Consider the following 21,681-nt stretch of genomic DNA (forward strand, 5'->3'; position numbering starts at 1 on the left):
TCTTCTTATTCTTCGAGTCGTGGGCCTTCAGTAAACCCCGGGTACTATCTTCGGCAGGCCCATTGGGGGTGCCTATGTCACTTAGTATCGTTGGTTCGCACCTATCTTCCATGCCTATAAAATATTGGTGCAGACAACCAAACAACAAACACTTGTACGAGCCTTGATACTAGACAATGTGAAACAACGAAATTCTAGGCGTATTTCTTAAGGGCACGATTGGTTGACCGTACCTATTTTTGTTCTGCCTGGTTTTTTCCCCTGGGAAGCTTGGATGGGTAGAAACGGCCTGAAATCCATGTTCTCCACTTTGTTTGGTTGCCCACGTGGCACTTTCCTGCATGATGGAGGGAACGTCAACAACAATGTTTGGTTGGTTGTGTTACACCCTTCCATCAAAGGCTAAAACTACTCAATGTTGTTTGGTTACAACACTACGTAGTGATATGTAACCTCTTCCTTTGAAAGGTGAGATTACCCAACAGATAGCACACTTTACGTCCGATAGAACAAGGACTTAAGCTAAACAATTCATCTTCAGGGGTGGTACTGCCTAATAGCAACTACCACAAATATGGATGCAACTAACTCCAAAACTATAGTTGAGTTCATCATCAGAGGGGTTAATTAGTATAAATGCAACCTCCCCAAATATTACAGTCCACACATAAAGATTTCATCAATTCCTAACAAGTGGAATGGATATTATAGATGGGTTCCAAAAATATATATGACCTTAGCAGATCACAACCACCATCAGACAAAACTACAAAGCAGCACCACTACCAGTCGTTCTTGCGTAGCCACATCCTAAGCCACATCCTCCTCTCTGACCCTGTCATGTCAGCATAGGTGCTACCATGGGCCTTTTTGTCCGCAACATAGTTGATAGAAGCCACAATTTTGCGGAGGGTGAAGAGAATCTCGTTACGCACGAACGCTGGCTCAAAGATCGTCTTCATCTGCTGATAGTTTGTAATGGGTGCATTTAACTAATCTTTGTGCTTCTTGCTGAGGTTGCAAAGACATTGCGTTAGTTGAGTTGTGCAGAAAAAGGGAATGAACATGTTGAAGCAGTGATATGAAAGCTAACCATGAGGTATGCCTTCAGCTTCTCATTGTCCATCATTAAGGCCATGCTCTCATTGAAAAATGTCATTCCTGGGACATTCCTTATCTTGCACACGACCGCCCTCCTTTGTATGCATTTCCGGTTGTGGTTGTTCACCTGAGTAGGGGTGACTGCTAGGCCTTTGAAGTCAAGAAAATCATCGCAGACACTCAGTAGCTGTTTTTTTTAGCCACAGGGATAGTAAATGCCGCCCCTGACTTGCTCCCAACCCTTGTTGATGACGAAATGTGACATATTTTCTTCCCATATCATACATGGTTTGGGATGATACAGAGCTGGATCAACACTTGTGTTGTCAGGCATCATCCAAGCCATCGAAGGCTTGCACATAATATCAGAAGAAGGTGGGATGACCAACACAAGACAAACAAAAAATGGTAAGCATGACAAACAATTGCGCAGGTGTAAGTAACCTACACAAGACATCTGAACAATGGTAAGCAGGACATAGAAGGCTTACAGTCAAGGGAATAGGATTAAGCGCATAGGTTGGTGAGCTGGACGGAGAAGAAGGCACCACCACCGTGGTTGTGCTCGACGGAGTGGAAGGCAGCACCACCGTGCCCGTGCTCGACAGAGTGGAAGGCATGACGACATACGAAAGATTCAACACTTAAACCGTGGAAATGATCAATCTAGCACTACCACATCGGCCATACAACCAAAATCCACAATCAAGGGTTCCAGGCAAAAGGGTTCCATACCACCGAAATAAGTTAATGCGTACCACACCGTACTATCGCAAGCATGATTTGCACTTCCATACAAAATCAATCTACCACATCAACGGTTAGATCTACACACATTTATCATGCTTATAGGTCTAATCTACCACATCCAGGGTTAGAGCTTATTTACGTACATCGGAAGAATATTCGCCAGAACAAAGGCCGACAAGATGGAGAAGGCCCGCCGACGACGACTGTCGCCGAGCTCCTTGTTATGGCCAGTGAAGAAGCTCCCGCCATCACCTTGGATCTCGAAAGGGAGAAGAGCTCCACTTGGGGTGGGGTGGGTGGGGATGGTGGATTTGGATTTCGGCGACGAGAATAGAGCTAAATAGGGGGCAAAATTAGGGCGGTGACCGAAAATCACCTGCATTTTTTTGGGTGCACCGCCAAAGCTCGCGCTATCTCTGCCGCTTGGAACGGCTCGTACTCCATGTTCTTGAAATAGCACGCGATGAGGGTGGCTCCTGGAAACTGTCAATTTGGTCGTTCCTTCAGAGCCTGGTCGTGATGTGCTTTGAGACTTTGAGTGACGCGCGGGCAATACAGGGATTTGGACTAGGCATCCAATTGAATCATTTTCTGCTTCACATTGCCTATTTTGAAGTGATGCGGTCACCAATCCGCGCCCTAACTAGGCATGTTGAAGACCGGCTTTGCTAGAGCTTGCTGCCGACGGACCCACACGAGCTATCGAGCTCAGCCATACTGATACTGTATTTGGCCGGCCTGCCGTTTGAGGAAGCGGACGGCGCAACCATTTTCGTTCGGCCGACCTGAGAGCTCTAGTAGACGGAATCCAACCAACCAACGCATCATAAAACTGGGCAGATGGGCACCACAGCACAGCCCGGTCGATCTCGCCTGCTAGATCATTCACTGAACTAATTAAAACTAAGCAACTAATAAGATCTAAATATATCTTGGTTGGACCGAAGGGAGCTTGCATGGAAGTGCCCACACGAGCGGATCGGAAACGGGACCGGTGGATCGATCGATCGACAGGACCCCGGCCAGCCCTAGCTAGCTGGTTCGTATAATGCTAGCAATCGAAATAAATAACTAACCAGGTTCGTATAATGCTAGCAATGAAAATTAAACTATCTGCTGCAGCAACTTTTTTTTTTGAAACCCTAGCTAGCTGCCCAACCCACCCTCACCTCCCCTAGGAATCAAGTTGGCGGGCAAAACCCGCGCGGTGAACGGGGGGCTTTCATCTCCTTGCCCTTTCTTGTTGCGGGGGACCTCTGGATCGAGTGCGGCGGCCGTTCCTGGATGGTGGATGTGTGAGGCGGAGTGGGATCTCCGGGGCAGAGGCCCCGAAATGATAGTGGTTGGGTGAACGTGGTTGCTATGGCAGTGGTAGGTCATCCAATCACCCCCACGCACGACTGCCTAACGGCACCTTAGGGCGCCAGGGAGACCGCCGTGCGGCACGACGTGGCTGCTTTGGCGGTGACACGACATACAACATGGTCACCTCTTCGGCTAGATCGACGATGAACGTCGCGGTTCTAGAGGCTGCAACGCGGGATGGAGGCAGTCGGCCGGTTAGAGCTGTGCTCTGATGCGGTCAGTGCCTACGATGGTGGTGGCCTCGAGCATCGTTACCCTATTGGAGGTGTCGTTGCTACGATCTCCTGCATGTGGCCAAGATTTTTCAGGAAACCCTAGATCTGGGTCTGCTGAATCAGATGATGGCGCAACTCTAGGTGTCGCTCTCCCTCTTGTGGTTGTGGTTGTGGGCATCGTCTTGGAACATGTGATGCATCGGGATCTCGATGGTAGGCACTTGATGATGGATGCGGTGGCGTTGCCTGGCGCGCCGTGATGGCGTCGATGGCAGGCTTGGCAAGGTAAATGCCTCGATCCCTTCTCTCAAGATGGTGTTGATGCGGAAACACTAGGGTTTGAACACAAGGTGTGTTTGCATCTGTACTTCCGGCCTTAATGGCGTCTTTTCGGATCATTGGGCAATCCTAATCCTAGCACGATCGAAGTACATAAGATCCTAGCAGTGAAACATTAGTTCCATCGGTCCCAACTCAACAGTAGCGCGGGCCGTGACCCGTCAACAGCAGGTAGCGGAAACAGATCACGTCCCCTTCAGCTTCAATCAATCAACCAAATAAAAAATGCAGGCACTACCGTAATGAAAGCAGGTACGTCGGACGGACAAGCACAAGCCTCGTCGGGGGAGCCGTAGAAAGTAGACGGGAGAGAAACAAAACCGTACGTTGGATCAAAGTACGTATAGACTCGCGTGCAATCGCTGCCACACGTGTGTGCCTGTGGTGCATGGTGGGTTGCGCATCACCTCGAAGGAAAAAATATATATACTAGTGGCACTATGAAACGTACCTGTCGTCTCACTCAACGTCGCGCGTCACGTACCCCTGCCGATCGGCACATTTATTCTGTGCATGCCATGACAACTCCCTCGTCACTCTCCCGTCACCACGCTCGTCATGCCGTCGGTCCCGCCCGGTAAATCCACACGCAGCGACGGCTGTCCATCGCCATGGAAGTCAGAGCCCGCGAATAGGGATTTCACAGTTCATTTCGCAGCGATTATTACACATTTTTCTTAGGTATATCCATATCTGCAGTCTGCACACGAAAATATGTCTAGGTATCTCGTAATTTAGATAAATATGGGATATTTATTTTTGAACGGAGAGAATACAAGACCCTATTGAATACACACTCAAAGGTGTATTAAATTTGACATAAGGAAGACTAATTAAGATGACATATATACTTCCAAGAAGGCTACACCAATACAAACGCAACACGGGGCTTACAATGTGACCCACTACAACCAAATATCATGACTCTCCCTGCACCGTCTCCCGCACAAATGGGAGGAGGCGATACATCGAGCTCCCGGACCACGTCATAGCCAAGGGACGAGACTTCGGAAAACTGACATTGCCTCTTGAATGACACAACGCACTACCGTCCCCTGCGCACCTAAGAGTTTGCAAGTGGACGGCGGGACTAGCTCGCCCGAGAGAAGACGTCGGAGAAGCACCGCTAACGATGTACATTTTTCCCCAAAAACCCTCGTTGAAATCGACTGCCATCCTGGATTCCATCTTGCCCCTCTAGAAACTCCACAAGCGACCTAGACAACGCCTTCAAGGAGGGGACGACACAGTGGTGTCAGCGCTATCCGATCTAACCAAGGGTTTCCCCCGGTGCTCGAGATGGGACTGCATGGGTAGTGCCGGAATGACGCCCCCACCCATGAGGAGGAGACGACACCTGCATGCATCACCGCTGTCAGCATTAAGAAGAGCTTTCGTCTCGGCAATCCATCAGCCCCAAAGTCCACCAAAAAAGGCAGTCTTGAGCCAACCCTTGGCCGCATCGCTGACGAGAGAAGAGCCAAGCTCCCATGCATAACAGATGTGCCAACCGTTGTTCCACCTCCACCATCGGAAGGAGTAGACGGTGGAGGTCCAACCCACCACCGCCACCTAGCAGGTCACTGGCACCACCACGGTGACAAGAGGGAGCCGCTGTCAGGCGGAGCCACGCCCCGCTGTCATGGATGCAGCCCTACGGCCCCCCGAACCCCGAGAGCCCAAGGTGCTCGGAGTTAACGTCCTCAGCAGAAAAGGCACCAACCTCGAGCGGAGGTCGAGCCCCACCATCGTCGTTGTCAATCTGCTACCCGCCACTCCATGCCACCAGATCCATACCAGGACACCCGCCACCGCACGGGTAGAGACCTAATTGTCGTCATCCCCATCCGGCGGAGGGGAGGGGGGGAGGGCACTAGGGATGGAGGCCAGTAGCGAAAATTAGGGTTTCCCACATGTCGCCTCTAGGAGGGACGCGGAGGTGAGAATGGGGCTAGGTACCGTGGTCCTTTCCACTGCTGGTATATACGTCCTCATTCGAGGAACGCAGCGATTCTTCAGTGCTTGGGAGGTCATGTACATGTTTCCTGTGTTGGATTCATCTAGTATTGTACTTTGTCATTCATGCTGGAAGGTTTTATTTGGTTTGATCAACTTTCGAGAATCTCAATCGTATTCGCATGGAGCAAAACCGAGTGATTCGCCCACAGAAGGTCCGTCATGCATTTCCTCGCGATTAAATTATGTCCATGAAGTGTCTACTTAACTTACACTAAACCAACTCTACCTCACCTCAAAAGGAAATGAAAGCTGAACACACTGTTCCAACATATTAGTTTCGATCGACTCATACTGGGCAACCTGCAGGAACAGTAATCCCTGAACCAATGGAATATATATAGGGGGCGCATGATGGCTGCATGCGAACAGACTGGCACTCGATCGATTGGAATTGATCGATCGCAGAATAATATGGGTGGTGCAGCTGCAGTGCATGGCACCGGACTGCCGGGATCTGAGTGTCCCGTGTACCTGAGTAGTGCGGTCGATCATGAGACTGTCGTCTCCTTATTTTCCATCTCCGACTCCATGGAATTTAGCATGAACTTAGTCGTCCAACGATTGATGAGGCTGTCGCATGAACCAACGACTAGATTTTGATGTGCGCCTTGGCGCACGACCCCGTGAGATTCGTGTATAGGTGGGAAAGTGGTTATACTTTTATTAGAACTTACAAAATGTAGTGAATCAAAGGAAATTGCAAATACAGGTGATGGAGGGAATACTCAACGTGATCCCGTAAAATTTACGCTGATTTACATTTTATAAAACAATGATAGAAATAAGGTCAAAAAATGATAATAGCATGAAGAGAACAAAGTCAGCAGGTTATATGGACTAACTATACATTAATGGACCTCTCATCATTGATTGTATGGACCAAAAGAGAAACGATTAGATTTTCAAGTAGCATGATTAGGTCTACTGCACAAACATACTATGGGACAGAGTATCGGATGAGTGAATCACAGCGAACTATATCTAATACTCAATCAACAACTAACACCATGTAGTTTAAGTAGTATTTTAAATGATGGGGAAAATCAATCTTCAATAATTCTAAGCTCAGCTGCCCTACCAGGAAGGTAACACGATCACATCAAATGGGAAAACTTCTCAAATATGATGGTACATAGAGCAAAGGAACAACACTGGTTCAATTGCACATGTAAGATATCAGAAACACCTTTCACAGATGGTATATTAGAAGTTGTTGCCCATAAAATAAACATTTGCTATATTTCCAAACAGTAGTTATACTTAAAATGGTAGTACTAATAGGTAAAAATTAAGTAGACCTCCGGTAAACCAGAATTTTTTTTGTAATGAATAGAATTTCTTTGTGTGTAGTTAAGTTTAGAATGGATAGGTTTATTTATACCTACCAGACCCAAAATAGCCAAGAAAGAAAGCATGTCGGAGTTCAATTTAACATCAAAACGACAAAATAATTTTATATTCGTATCAATTTAATAAGACGAACAAGAGAGTAACTAAACCAAACTATGAACACTTCATTGTACAGATGAGAAAGAGGAAATACTCCACTATATGATCACAAATAAAGCATGCACAATCAAAAACTAAATAGCAAGAGTATGGCAGACAACAATTCTCCAAACACAGGGAGAAGAATTAAACCACACGTCTGGACGGGTAACCAACATGAAATCCAGATCATGCTTGGTTGCATAACTTTCATTAGTAGTCACCATGTGAACCAGGGATTGTAGGAAAATTAAAAAGCAACAGCTGGAAACTACATGGATTTTCTATCTACAAAAGCTAACTTCACCTACACATGAAAATCACTAAATCAGACTACTGCTTTGGAGATATCCTACTACAATTCAACTAAAAATAACTTTAAAACATCAGTGAATATTAATCAGTTGAGACCAAACCACCTATACATGTGGTTGGAGTGGTGCAGAAAATGGATGTATCGGAAGAAAGATTAGGGACGCCTTGGCGCACGATCCCGTGAATTTCACATATATTTACATCTTGTATAGCGATGAAAAAAATTAGGCAAAACATGATAATATTTTTTTGGGTTGAAAGCAAAATAAATAGGATGAAATTGGGATAAACACTTACATTTGAAACAGAGAAACAAACATCTTATTCGGTCAAAGACTTCACTTATCCTGACCTCCGGTTTCTCCTTGGTATCCAAAAATGTCTCAAACTGAGGTGCATATGACATTAGACAGATCATCACTTTCTTGTCAAATACTTGAATTCTTCGCTTAAAAATAATATAGTATGTCTACATGCATATTCAAAATTTTATGAAACTACTTGTTTCCTCCCATTGCATCTCTCCAAGTAAAAGTGCAGGAAAAATTAAAGCAACGTTTCGCAACGAAGTCTATAGTTCACCTATTCGGTGCCCATTAAATGTCAAACAATTAATCTCCTGTAACAGCTTGACCATGTGTAATGTATTTTTGTTCAGCAAGTTCAACAGAGCCAAAAACAAGAACAAAAGAAATGCATGTTCCATTTATATTAATGAGGTTTGTTGAATCATATGCTCTAGGGTCACCAAAGGAGTATTTAATTCTCACATCCTTACCACATAGGAGATTATAATATAATAAATGAACATGAACTCCCCGTACGGGAGATTATAAATGAAGAATCTTATGGCTGAATTTATAAACCTGCCTCATGTACGCACTTACCGCTTTTATATTCAAAAGAAGCTACATTGAACTACTATGAGCACAAGGTATGAAAGAACACTAAAGATGAACGTTTTATAATTAGAGCTGCCACTGGCGAGTAATAAGAACAAAATGTATAAGAGAAAAGAAAGAAGATGTCAGTAACATAAGCCTGTTTAAGCTAACACACAAACTGATTCAAGGGCTAAGCTCAAGAAAAATGGCTAGTACCACAGAGAGCTTACCTTACCTGATATACACACTAATCGTTGTGATCTTCTCAAAAAATCTGAAACAAATACTCAGCTAGCTTATCTTAGTACAGAACCCTGAACCTGCAACATGTGGAACATCATGAGGTATGGCTCAAAATTCAAATTATTGATGCTGCAAGCTGATGATAAACCAAATAATCTTTTGTGATGTATGGAGAGTGTCAGAGAGAGACAAATCAAATAATCCAAATGCCCAGTACTGATGGTGCAAGCCGATGACAAACAAACTAACCTGCATGAAGATGGAAGAGTAGCAAAACTAAGCTGATGTAGTATTGGAAGGCACACAAATATATAGCAAGATGAGTACTACATGAGATCTATAGCTCTGTTTTCTCGGTAAGTGACTAATAATATAGGCATGCACAATTATAGCAAAGCTCCTACTTGCTTCTACTTTTGTACTACACCAAGCACAGGAACGGAGCAAGATTGCTATAACAAACCAATATTCAGATACGGGAAATATTCACATAGACCTCATTTGTTCAGCAGAACAATTATCAATTTTATTTTACTGGACACAATGAAAAATTATCAGCTTATGAAGAGGAGAAAACAGGGAAAATATGTTACGTACAGATACTAATACATGGTTCCAAAAATAACATGGAGGCATTCCATTTGGGTTTACAGAGAGTTGTTCCATTATTTACATATAATTCAGAAAAAACATTAAACACAAATGATTCAGATTCAGTCATATATAGAACAAGGCCCTATGGTCTTGAGCATGTCATGTGACTCCAACGCTTATTGATTAAGATCAGTAGCCACAATCTGTCATCCAAGGTGCTGCAGTTTAGAGTGAGGTTCTGAGAAACTATCTTGAATGCGACGGGTGAAAACACACACAATATTCATGTAGTTACCATAGGATCTGGCAACTTCTTTCAGCTTATTATTGGACTTCTCTCCATGTTTTGATCATTTTCTTTCATCTTCCAGAGAAGGACCTGGCTCGCATTCTCCTGTTTTTCCAGCTCAGCATAGTTGAAGCCCTTCCGGACATTTTCGACAGTCTCCATGTATCAGAATGCTTGGACTGCAACCGAATTTTGGGGCGCAGCATAGCGCGACCCTGCCTTTCGCATTGGTTAAATGAAAAGAAAAAGGCACCGTTTCATTTTATTGGGTACATAGAAGAAGTATCCGCTAACAAAGAGAACCAAAAGAACATATAGTTTGCACATCTGGCGACTGCTAGTCAGGTGAGTAGTCACATAGAAAAGAATATGGAAGTTACCTAGAATTAATATATCTACAACATTTCTGCATCTGCTAGTCAGGTGAGTTATTTATACTCACCAAACCACATCAGACTGAAAAATGAAGGCGTTCTACTCATCATGAAGCAACAAAAAATGGGAGAACAGGCAGATTTGTCTAAAAAAACACTAACTTCAGACTGGAGCTGTTTTAGTAATCTCTAGTTGCAGATCAGAAGCAAAAAAGGCGAAGACAAAAAGTATTTGAAGGAAGGATGTGGAGAAGTATATCCACACTAAAAACACTGATTGTGTATAGATGTTCTTTATGAGATGGTTGATATGCACAACCAATCTTAAAACCTAAGCTCCAGATATTTGCACAAAGCCCTGTAAACATTTGTATCTCATGAAATGTCTTTGAAACTGCACAAGGGTGTAATGAGTTTGAGTAAGAATTTACCACTGGCTCCTTTTTATTTCAGGCGGTGAAAAGATAAATAGCTCGGACAGTCGGCAAGCTCGATCAGACAGTTGTCGTTCCCTAAGCAATTAGCTTCCAGTATTTCCTCCCTCTTAAATGTAATGAAGTGATGACCTTAAACGTCAGCCTTAGAATCACACAGTAACCTAGCAACTCCAGGAATTAAACCAAGAGAGGGTGGGGATAAAAACAACATGGCCGCCTTATAGTTCATGTGAAATAAACCTACATCAAGCTCCCATAGACAATTTTTTCAGGAACACATAAATAATCCACTTAGCTTTTGATCAATCTAACTCCGAACAAACAAGGTTTTACAGTCATTACTTGGCTTTACACATGCACCTATCTACAGCCGAGTACATCCCCAAGAGTAAGAGGATAGACGAGTAATGCCAAGGGTAACAGGTATCTCTCACAGTTGACCAAAGCTCATTCACATGTGCGAGGCCATATGATAAATATGAACAATCAACTGATGCCAAAGTATGACAATTTTGTTGCAGTGGTTGGTGAGCTTGCATATCTTCTGCTTAAGACCAATATTTTGTGGAAGATCCATCCAAAAGTATTTTCAACTACGACAACTATTATGGAATACCACTGCCAAACAACTAAAGATAACATGGCGAACATCGAGAGAAAAACTAACAAAGAGGAGTATATGTACCTTCAGCATTAGTTTTCACCTTTTAAAATTTTATTATAATTCCCCAGGATATTATAATATCAGATTGCAAGAAACGCAGACCATATTTTGGCGAAAGTACCATATAATTGATGAATTAACTTAGAATATATATAATATATATCTGTACAATAGACAAACAAACATCAGCGCATTTCTTACATGCTCCACACAATTTAATAGTTGGATCCACACAAAAAAACTCACTGAAACAAAGAATAACTGAAAACCAGGCTACAAAATAATCTGGTTCCTTCTGTTTTTACTTGGACAGACAAACATGAATATGAACAACCCATATTAACCTATCTTTTTCATCCATATGAAGAAAGTAAAAGACAAACCTGATCAACTGGAGTACAAATACTGCATCCATACCTACTGTAGTTTCTTGGTTCATTTACGGCACTGGCAAGGACATAATTGATGTTTCATTGCCAAAATCCATCACATAAATCTGCGCAAAACCTACACAACAACCAGAAATATTATCCAAAAAGAACACTGACACACCTTGCATCATATGTTATACACACAAGAGATGAAGCCTTTCCACTTAAAATCTAAAATACGTGGCTTCTCTTATGAGCAGTAATTTCAATAAGATGTTGCTAATGAAGATAGGAGTAATTTCGCGGATCAAATAACGGTGGCAAGTAGAGAAGGGAAGTCACCGTGTTCTTACATGGAAGGACAAAGAGCAGATCTTGTCCGTGGCGACGCCAATGAATCTGGTGAAGGAGAAGATGACTGATCCCCACACAAGGGAGGCAGTCCCAGCTTATTGCGGGCTGCTCATGTACAATGACATGACCAAAATGAATAGCTTCATGGTAGATGCCGGTGTCTGCAACACCTACAACATAAAAAAACGCAAAAAGACAATTTGATGACTCATAGACATATCATCAAACAGTTGGCTTGCGTAGATTTCTCTAGACTGTTACACACAAATGGGGGAGGGGGAGAGGCAACCTGAAAGAAGAGCTGCGTCATGGACATGGTTGGGCGTGTTCTTCCTCGATACCGGCGATTGCACCGAGCTGAACGGGGCAGGGGCTCGATGGCAGAGCTCCAAGGAAAATCCATGGTGGCGCCCCTTGCCTCGTGGCTGTGAGGGCCGCACTGCTACTGTTTGCGCTGTGAGGCTCCGCAGAGACAACCATGGTGGCCCTCACTGCCGCCACTCCTCCGCTCGCCGCCGTTTCCAACGCCGGCATGCCATGGAGAGGCTTCCGCGTCCGTCTCCTCGCCTACTGACTCGGGGAAGAACACGAGGGAGCGCGTGGGGGTGAGGAGAGGGCCATCCATGTTCCTTGTGCCGGCATGGATTAGCAGGGTGAGGCGGAGGTGGAAGAGGGCCGGCTATGCAGTGACGACGGGGAGGGAAATTGAGAGGAGGACGGAGGAAGGAACGAGGCAGAGGTGCTGTGCGGCAGCCGCCTCTCGCGAGGAGGCCGCGCCGCGCTTCACCGGCGGCGCTGCTCCTACATGGCCGCGCCGCTCTCCATCGGCGACGCCGCTCCCGCTTGCTCGCGGAGGGCTGGCCGCGGCGCTTACGGTCGGCCGCTTCGGTCGGCTCTCCGTGATGGCGCGAGGGGATGTTGCGAGCGGCGGCCTTGGCTTCCTCCAGCGGCGGCATGGGCTTCCTCCCGGCGTCGCGGCGCTGCGAGCTCGACCAGGAGAGACGCGCACGGAGAGCCGAACGGTGGTGGAGGAGGGTGGATGGCGGCGGAGCAGGGTGGGAGAGAGGAGAGAGAGACAAGGGGATTGGGGAGGACATCACGCGAGAGGATTGGAGGATGCGGAGCGAATGGGTCGGACGGGCTTTACACGACCCATGGATAAATTGCGGGTTGGCGCGAGGGCCTCAGAGCCCTGGACGAACGGCCGGCCGAGATCGCGCCACGTCAGCTCGATCGGACGGCCCAAAATCCAAACGCCTGTGAGAGCTCCATGGGGGTGCAGCAATCATACCGTGAGATACGTAACTAGCTGATGGCACTTTAGCTTTTGTTTGTGTTGTACGTGTCAAAGCAAACGTAACAGCAGTAGCACGCACTAAAGAAGACAATTTTACCCACAGTATAGGTACCTGTGAGTATCATATCCATTTTTCGATAAAAATAATATATATTAATATTAAAAGATATCAATTACACACACTCGGTAACAACGTAATACTCTAAAAAACTAAGAAAATAAAATTCCCACTACGGTTCTTTAGCCCTAGCAACAAAAGTACAACCGTATTAGCAGATATGAAATAGTAGGCATTAAGAAACATCACTTTTACCACCGTATAGGTACCTGCAGGTTTTGTCTCCATATGAGCATATATGAAAACAATACGCACAGCAGTACCCATAATTTGCATGTTAAATCACAGGTAGGACACGTGTATAATCTGCATCACTACAGGAAATGTACAAGGGTCCGACGGTCAAATCCTGTGCCGACAGCTTTTTCATGGGGTCATCGGCACATGACCCGGTCCTGGCAGACCACCAACTTGGTAGTCGACACAGGTTACCGTCGACACATGTTTAGCCATCAGCACGGAGACAGACATGTGGCCCCGGGGACTCCACCGTGACGGAGAGGCAACGACGTTGGCCTGTGCCGACGGGTTTGCTGTCGGCACAAGTTTTTTTCCTTTTTTTTCTTTTCATCCCAATGCCGACGGCAAAGGTGCTGTCACAATTTTTCTTTTTTGCTCCACACACCCTCCACCACCCACCACCAGAATCTTTTTGTTTCGAAAAAATATAAGAAAATGTTAGAAATTTCAAAAAAAAATCCTTTGAAATAACCATGTATTATATGTTCTAGTTGTTAGGGAAATTTACAAACATGAATTTTGATATATTACGCAAAATGGTGTCATGTTTCGGTAAAACAGGTTTTCTTGTTGCAAACGACCTTCGATGAAAACTTCTTTTATATGAAAACGTATCTATAGAAAAATTTATATCCGATTTGAGCATTCTACATCCGTTTATCGAGTTCTTAGATTCCTAAAAATCAAAAAAAAATAGGAGTTTTTCAGGTTTAGATTTTTATAAAAAGAACTAAAATTTTGTTTTATAATTTGAAGATTTATTATTTAAAAATAAAATGTATTCATTGGTCTTGAGTCAAATGTTTTTTTTGGAATTCAAATAATAAAGAAGTGTGATGTTAGGTCCCAAGTGTTAATAGGATTGATAGGTACTATTGTCAACAAAGAATAACTCCTCCGCCGAAAGCTCATCAAGAAGGAACGAAGAAGTTAGGTGTGTTGGGATGTAAACAGTTTGAGGATGAGTGGCCGAGTGGAAAGTTTGACTATTTATAAATAATTCGACCTAGAGATTAAAATCTCAAACAATTTAAAATTGCCTCAAAAAAATGATTTTTAAAATACTTTTTTGAAAAGTGAGGATCTTCCTGGGTTAACGGTTGTCAGGCCTACGCCGGGTCCCACCTAAAGGACTGTGCCAACGACCAAATGGGTTGTGCCAAGAGAGTATTATGACGACGGCCAAAATGGCATTTGCCGACGGCTTCTTGTCGTCGGCACCTTGACTAGGTGCCCACGTGACCTGTCTAGCTTGTTGACTTATGAGTATGAAGTGGTGATTTCTAAATTTTATAATTTTCATCTACTCATATGCCTCTCTTATGTTGAGATAATTGTTTTTTTCTTACCAAATGTACTACTAATGTATGTAAAATTGTGAATAATTTATGTGATATGTTATGTTTTTTTTTTTTGCAGGAAGTGTAATATGTGATATGTTATCTACCTGCCGAGTATCCAATGAGTGCACACCCGGTGGGTATGAACAAGGGTAAAGTTTCAGGCTGTTTACTAGGTACTCACTCTGTCCTCAAATAAATGTATATTAGAACATGTATTAAGTCAAACTTTATTAACTTTAACCATCTCCCTAGAGAAATATTGTAGCATTTATGACAAACTAATACTACCTCCATCCCAAAGCTTAATGCTTATATTTTTTATAAAATCAAACCAAGTAAAGTTTGATCAAACTTTTAGAACATTCTATGAATAAATATAATGTTTTATAGATATCGTACGAAAAATATTTCATTATCTATTTAATGATATTAATTTATATTTTGCATGTTAATAATTTTGGTAAAAGCTTAGTAAAACTTTACATGGTTTGAATTTCTGAAAATAATATGCTCCCTCCGTTCACAAATAAGTGTACGTTAGGACATGTCTTAAGTCAAAAAAAATTAACTTTGATTAACTCTTTAGGAAAAAAAAGTTGCAACATTTATGACACCAAATTTATAAGGCCAGACTCATCTTAAGATGTATTTCAATAATATAGTAGTTTGATGTCATATATGTTATTACTTTTGTGTAAAAAATCTAGTCAACTTCAAAAAATGTTTAGCTTACTAAAAAGAAAAACGTGCACTTATTTGCGGACATAGGAAGTAAATCTTAAGCTTTGGGTTGGAGGTACATCTGGGCATGGGAAGCCCAGCCCGGACGGCCCGGCTCGAAAATCCCGGGCCGGGCCGGGTCGGGCTTGCACTTCGGGCCGGGTTCGGGCCTAAAATCTGAGCCCGAACGTCGGGCCAGGCCGGGTTTGGGCCTTCTTTTTTGTGCATTTTAGCCTAGTCGGGCCAAGCTTCTCGAGGCGGGCCAGGCTTTTTGCTCGTTTGGGCCGGGTTCGGGCTTAATTTACAGGCCCGACGGTCAGGCCGGGCCGGGCTCGGGCTTGACTTTTTACCCGCGGGCTTTTTTAACCCCAGCCCAAACCCGGCCCGGCCCGAACTTTGCCCAGGTGTAGATGGAGGTAGTATCTTTCGATTTATCTTGACGCGTATTTCAATAATATAGCAATTTAGTGTTACATATATTTATATTTTCTTGTTAAAACTTAGTCAAATTTTAAAAACACTTAACTTCTAAAAAAACGTAATACAATTATTCACGGACGGATGGAGTAGCTCCAAGACGCCAACGTCGCGAACGAGCGCATATTGTTACATGCCACAGGACAGGACGGAGTGGCTGTTGTCAAGCAGGACAGCGCAGCTTCCGGCTCTTTCCATTTCTTGTTGTTTATTAGTGCGTGCACGTACGTAAATCTGCCAGGGTCGCTGTTTGACGTGACGTGGATTTCGCCCGTCGAACTGCACGTCTATTCCGGGGCTTCCACAACGTACAGTGACCGATTGAGACACATATGGGCTCGACCAGCGTGTGGTGCCACGCGCGGCAAATTTGCTCACAAGATCACCGTCAGGTGTGGGCGTAAAATTTTAAAAACCAAATTATTCGACAATTATTTTGATGGCAATAAATCAATTTTAATTGAGTGAATCCGGTTTTACCAGTCTATAAAACTGAACCGAACTATAACCTATTATTACATACATATCATGATCAGAAGCACAAGACCTTCCAGACAGGGTGTTTCTGCACCCGGTTGCATATGTACACTTTATTTGAAATACATTTTCGATATATTTAAAAATATCAAACAATATAAAAATGTCCCGTGTATACCTTGATATGTTACATGCTCACAAAGTTGTTTCAGCAATAACTGACATGTTTTCTACCGTATGGGCACAAAAATATCGGTTTTACGTGAAACTTTACATGCGCAAGTAGAACATGTCTCTCTACAAGTGATTTTTTTTATAATTTTTTAACTTTTCAAAATATGTTTCGGGATCAGTTAGAATTTCTGAAGACCCTCCCTTCAGCCCACTAGAACCACATGGAGGAAACCAAGCGCCAATCACTTTGCGATCTAACCAAAAATTAGACAGCCCGCACAGAAGAAAATCGTAATGTCTCTTTGTTTCATGGTCTTCCAAAAACATACAAATGAGAAGAAAAAAACATGATTGCAATTTTGATTCCCCGAGGATATTGTATTGAACCAACAATTTGTTTGATCGAACCATAACAAAAAAAAATGAAGAGTAATAATGATGGTAAAGTTTCCAATAAATATATTAAAAAGTAATCGTTGTAATCCTACCTATCGAACTTGGCCCTAAGGCTGAAGCCAAGAGGGCGGCTAAAAAGGAGGTTGGTGTTAGTTTAGCTAAACTAAGGCATGATGAAAAGCCCAAGTAGGCTCAACGCGCTAAGGTAAAACACATTCAAGAAGTGTGAAATAATACGAAATATTTTTACCTCATTGCTAATGGAAAGATCGAAGAAAAGAATGTTCTAGTTTGAACAAGATGAAGGGACTATAATGAGTCAAGAAACGAAAACGTCAAATGTAGCCCGCGCTACATGTAGCCCGGTTTTGTTTTTCTTTATTCAAACTTCAAAAGTTCAAATTTTCAAGTTTTAGAAAATTTTGAAAAAATGCCTAAACATTGAAAAAATGCATAATCTATCGGTGCGTAAATTTTCAGATTGACTTAGTAAAAATGACAAAATCTCATAAAATGATAAATTTAGATTTTAGTGTAGTGTTCATTACTCTTCACCGATGATGAAATCAAAATTTGTTATTTTTGTTGAGCCCAAAATATAATATATTTCATTCTGAAAATTTACACACTTGTAGATTACAATATTGTCTACATCACATTATATTTTCCGGTTGTTTTAACATGTTTGTAATGAAAATTTTATAGGTTCGAAAAAAGGAATACATGTAGACCGAGCTACAAAAGTCCATTATCGTAAAGAAAACCTTAAAATCTTTATAACGGAGTACTATAAGAAACTATTTGGTCCACCCTTTACCCGCCCGTTTTTTTTGGACGGCACAAACCATAGTCATCTGCAAAAAAAAAATTCTCGGCGGATTACCTTTCCCGATGGCGAGTGAAACCGACAACCATTTTTTCAGCTACGCATTGATGAAGAAGCTTTGGGACTTGATGACCCACAAGTATAGGGGATCGCAACTGTCTTGGAGGGAAGTAAAGCCCAAATTTATTGATTCCACACAAGGGGAGGTAAAGAATACTTATAAGCCTTAACAGCGGAGTTGTCAATTCAGCTTCACCTGAAAAAGCACTTGTAACAGGGGTGATGTGAAAGCAACAGTAGTATGAGAGCAATGGCAATAGTAACAGCAGCAGTAGCAGTAACACAGAGAAGATGGCACCAGAAAATATTCCAGTGCGTAGTTGACCATAGAGCAAGGATAATGAAAGAAGGACCGGGGTTCCCAGCTATCTACACTAGTGGTAACTCTCCAAATAACATGCGTTGGGTGAAAAAATTACGGTTGGGCAATTGATAATTATGAGGGCATGAAAATGCATGCTATGATAAGATAAAGTTTACTGTAGTATTTAATTGGGCATTAAAATATAATACATAGACCATAATCCAACTGCGTCTATGACTAATAATCCACCTTCATGTAATCATCCGAACCCCTTTCAGTATTATGTTGCAAGCAAGAGACTATCGCATTAAGCAATGTGTGTAAAGTAAACAATAGAATCATCCTTAGACAAAAAATTGTTGTTTTCTCCCTAGTAGCAACATCACATCTACAATCTTAGAAGTTATTGTCACTCTTCCGGAAAACTAGAGGCATGAACCCACTATCGAGCATAAATACTCCCTCTTGGAGATAATGCAAGTACTTGATCAAGGTAACTACAAGTACCGGCGAAAATGCAAGATCTTAAATAACAGTAGTATGATAACATGATGAACAATTTGATCACAATTCCAAAATTTATCGGATCCCAACAAACACAACACCGATTGCATCATATGGATCTCAATCATGTAAGACAACTCATGAGATCATTGTATTGAAGTACATGGGAGAGAGAGTACCAACTAGCTACAGCCAAGAATCCATAGTCCAAGGGGGGACTACTCACGAACCATTGATGGCGTGTATTTCACACGTTCGTTGGGCAACCCCAAGAGGAAGGTATGATGAGCACAGCAGCAAGTTTTCCCTCAGAAAGAAACCAAGGTTTATCGAACCAGGAGGAGCCAAGAAGCACGTTGAAGGTTGATGGCGGCGGGATGTAGTGCGGCGCAACACCGGAGATTCCGGCGCCAACGTGGAACCTGCACAACGCAACCAAAGTACTTTGCCCCAACGAAACAGATGAGGTTGTCAATCTCACCGGCTTGCTGTAACAAAGGATTAACCGTATTGTGTGGAAGATGATTGTTTGCAGAGAAAACAAGTAAAAACAAGTATTGCAGTAGATTGTATTTCAAGTAAAGAGAATTGGACCGGGGTCCACAGCTCACTAGAGGTGTCTCTCCCATAAGACGAACAGCATGTTGGGTGAACAAATTACAGTTGGGCAATTGACAAATAAAGAGAGCATGACAATGCACATACATATCATGATGAGTATAGTGAGATTTAATTGGGCATTACGACAAAGTACATAGACCGCCATCCAACTGCATCTATGCCTAAAAAGTCCACCTTCGAGGTTATCATCCGAACCCCCTCCGAGTATTAAGTTGCAAAGCAACGGACAATTGCATTAAGTATGGTGTGTAATGTAATCAACAACTACATCCTTAGACATAGCATCAATGTTTTATCCCTAGTGGCAACAAGCACAACACAACCTTAGAACTTTCCGTCACTCGTCCCAGTGTCAATGCGGGCATGAACCCACTATCGAGCATAAGTACTCCCTCTTGGAGTTAAAAGTAAAAACTTGGCCAGAGCCTCTACTAGAAACGGAGAGCATGCAAGATCATAAACAACACATAAGCATAACTTTGATAATCAACATAACAAGTATTCTCTATTCATCGGATCCCAACAAACGCAACATATAGAATTACATATAGATGATCTTGATCATGATAGGCAGCTCACAAGATCCGACAATGATAGCACAATGGGGAGAAGACAACCATCTAGCTACTGCTATGGACCCATAGTCCAGGGGTAGACTACTCACTCATCACTCCGGAGGCGACCATGGCGGTGTAGAGTCCTCCGGGAGATGATTCCCCTCTCCGGCAGGGTGCCGGAGGCGATCTCCGGGATCCCCCGAGATGGGATCGGCGGCGACGGCGTCTCGATAGGTTTTCCGTATCGTGGCTCTCGGTACCGGAAGTTTCGTCACGGAGGCTTTAAGTAGGCGGAAGGGCAAGTCGAGAGGGGGCACAGGGGCCCCGGATGACGGGCGGCGCGGCCAAGGGGGGCCGCGCCGCCCTAGGGTTTGGCTCCCCGTGGCCCCACTTCGTTTCGTCTTCGGACTTCGGAAGCTTCGTGAGAAAATAGGCCTCCGGGCTTTTATTTCGTCCAATTCCGAGAATATTTCTTTACTAGGATTTCTGAAACCAAAAACAGCAGAAAACAACGAATCGGCACTTCGGCATCTTGTTAATAGGTTAGTTCCGGAAAATGCACGAATATGACATAAAGTGTGCATAAAACATGTAGATAACATCAATAATGTGGCATGGAACACAAGAAATTATCGATACGTTGGAGACGTATCAGCATCCCCAAGCTTAGTTCTGCTCGTCCCGAGCAGGTAAAACGAAAACAAAGATAATTTACGGAGTGACATGCCATCATAATCTTGATCATACTATTTGTAAAGCATATGTAGAGAATGCAGTGATCAAAACAATGTGTATGACATGAGTAAACAAGTGAATCATAAAGCAAAGACTTTTCATGAATAGCACTTCAAGACAAGCATCAATAAGTCTTGCATAAGAGTTAACTCATAAAGCAATAATTCAAAGTAAAGGTATTGAAGCAACACAAAAGAAGATTAAGTTTCAGCGGTTGCTTTCAACTTGTAACATGTATATCTCATGGATATTGTCAACATAGAGTAATATAATAAGTGCAATAAGCAAGTATGTAGGAATCAATGCACAGTTCACACAAGTGTTTGCTTCTTGAGGTGGAGAGAAATAGGTGAACTGACTCAACATTGAAAGTAAAAGAATGGTCCTCATAGAGGAAAAGCATCGATTGCTATATTTGTGCTAGAGCTTTGATTTTGAAAACATGAAACAATTTTGTCAACGGTAGTAATAAAGCATATGCATCATGTAAATTATATCTTATAAGTTGCAAGCCTCATGCATAGTGTACCAATAGTGCCCGCACCTTGTCCTAATTAGCTTGGACTACCCGGATTATCACCGCAATACATATGCTTTAACCAAGTTTCACAAAGGGGTACCTCTATGCCGCTCGTACAAAGGTCTAAGGAGAAAGCTCGCATTTGGATTTCTCGCTTTTGATTATTCTCAACTTAGACATCCATACCGGGACAACATAGACAACGAGATAATGGACTCCTCTTTTAATGCTTTAAGCATTTGACAACAATTAATTCTTTTCTCATTAGAGATTTGAGGATATTTGTCCAAAACTGAAACTTCCACCATGAATCATGGCTTTAGTTAGCGGCCCAATGTTCTTCTCTCACAATATGCATGCTCAAACCATTCAACTCAGTGTAGATCACCCTTACTTCAGACAAGACGAACATGCATAGCAACTCACATGAAATTCAACAATGAGTTGATGGCGTTCCCCAGTAAACATGGTTATCGCACAACAAGCAACTTAATAAGAGATAAAGTGCAT

General features: G+C 43.0%; 2 long non-coding RNA genes across 2 annotated transcripts; both read right to left on the reverse strand.

The window, feature by feature from the left end:
• Window positions 1–9,287: 9,287 nt before the first annotated feature.
• Window positions 9,288–10,387, reverse strand: LOC124677155. The gene is made up of 2 exons (XR_006993957.1): window positions 9,609–10,387; window positions 9,288–9,531 (listed from the first exon to the last, which is right to left on the reverse strand). It is a non-coding gene; the product is annotated as an uncharacterized LOC124677155 (long non-coding RNA).
• An 817-nt stretch (window positions 10,388–11,204) lies between these two features.
• Window positions 11,205–12,464, reverse strand: LOC124677706. The gene is made up of 3 exons (XR_006994203.1): window positions 12,092–12,464; window positions 11,802–11,972; window positions 11,205–11,584 (listed from the first exon to the last, which is right to left on the reverse strand). It is a non-coding gene; the product is annotated as an uncharacterized LOC124677706 (long non-coding RNA).
• Between the last annotated feature and the right edge of the window lie 9,217 nt (window positions 12,465–21,681).

The sequence above is a fragment of the Lolium rigidum genome, chromosome 7 (genome assembly GCF_022539505.1).
Source record: "Lolium rigidum isolate FL_2022 chromosome 7, APGP_CSIRO_Lrig_0.1, whole genome shotgun sequence".
Lineage (NCBI taxonomy): Eukaryota > Viridiplantae > Streptophyta > Magnoliopsida > Poales > Poaceae > Lolium > Lolium rigidum.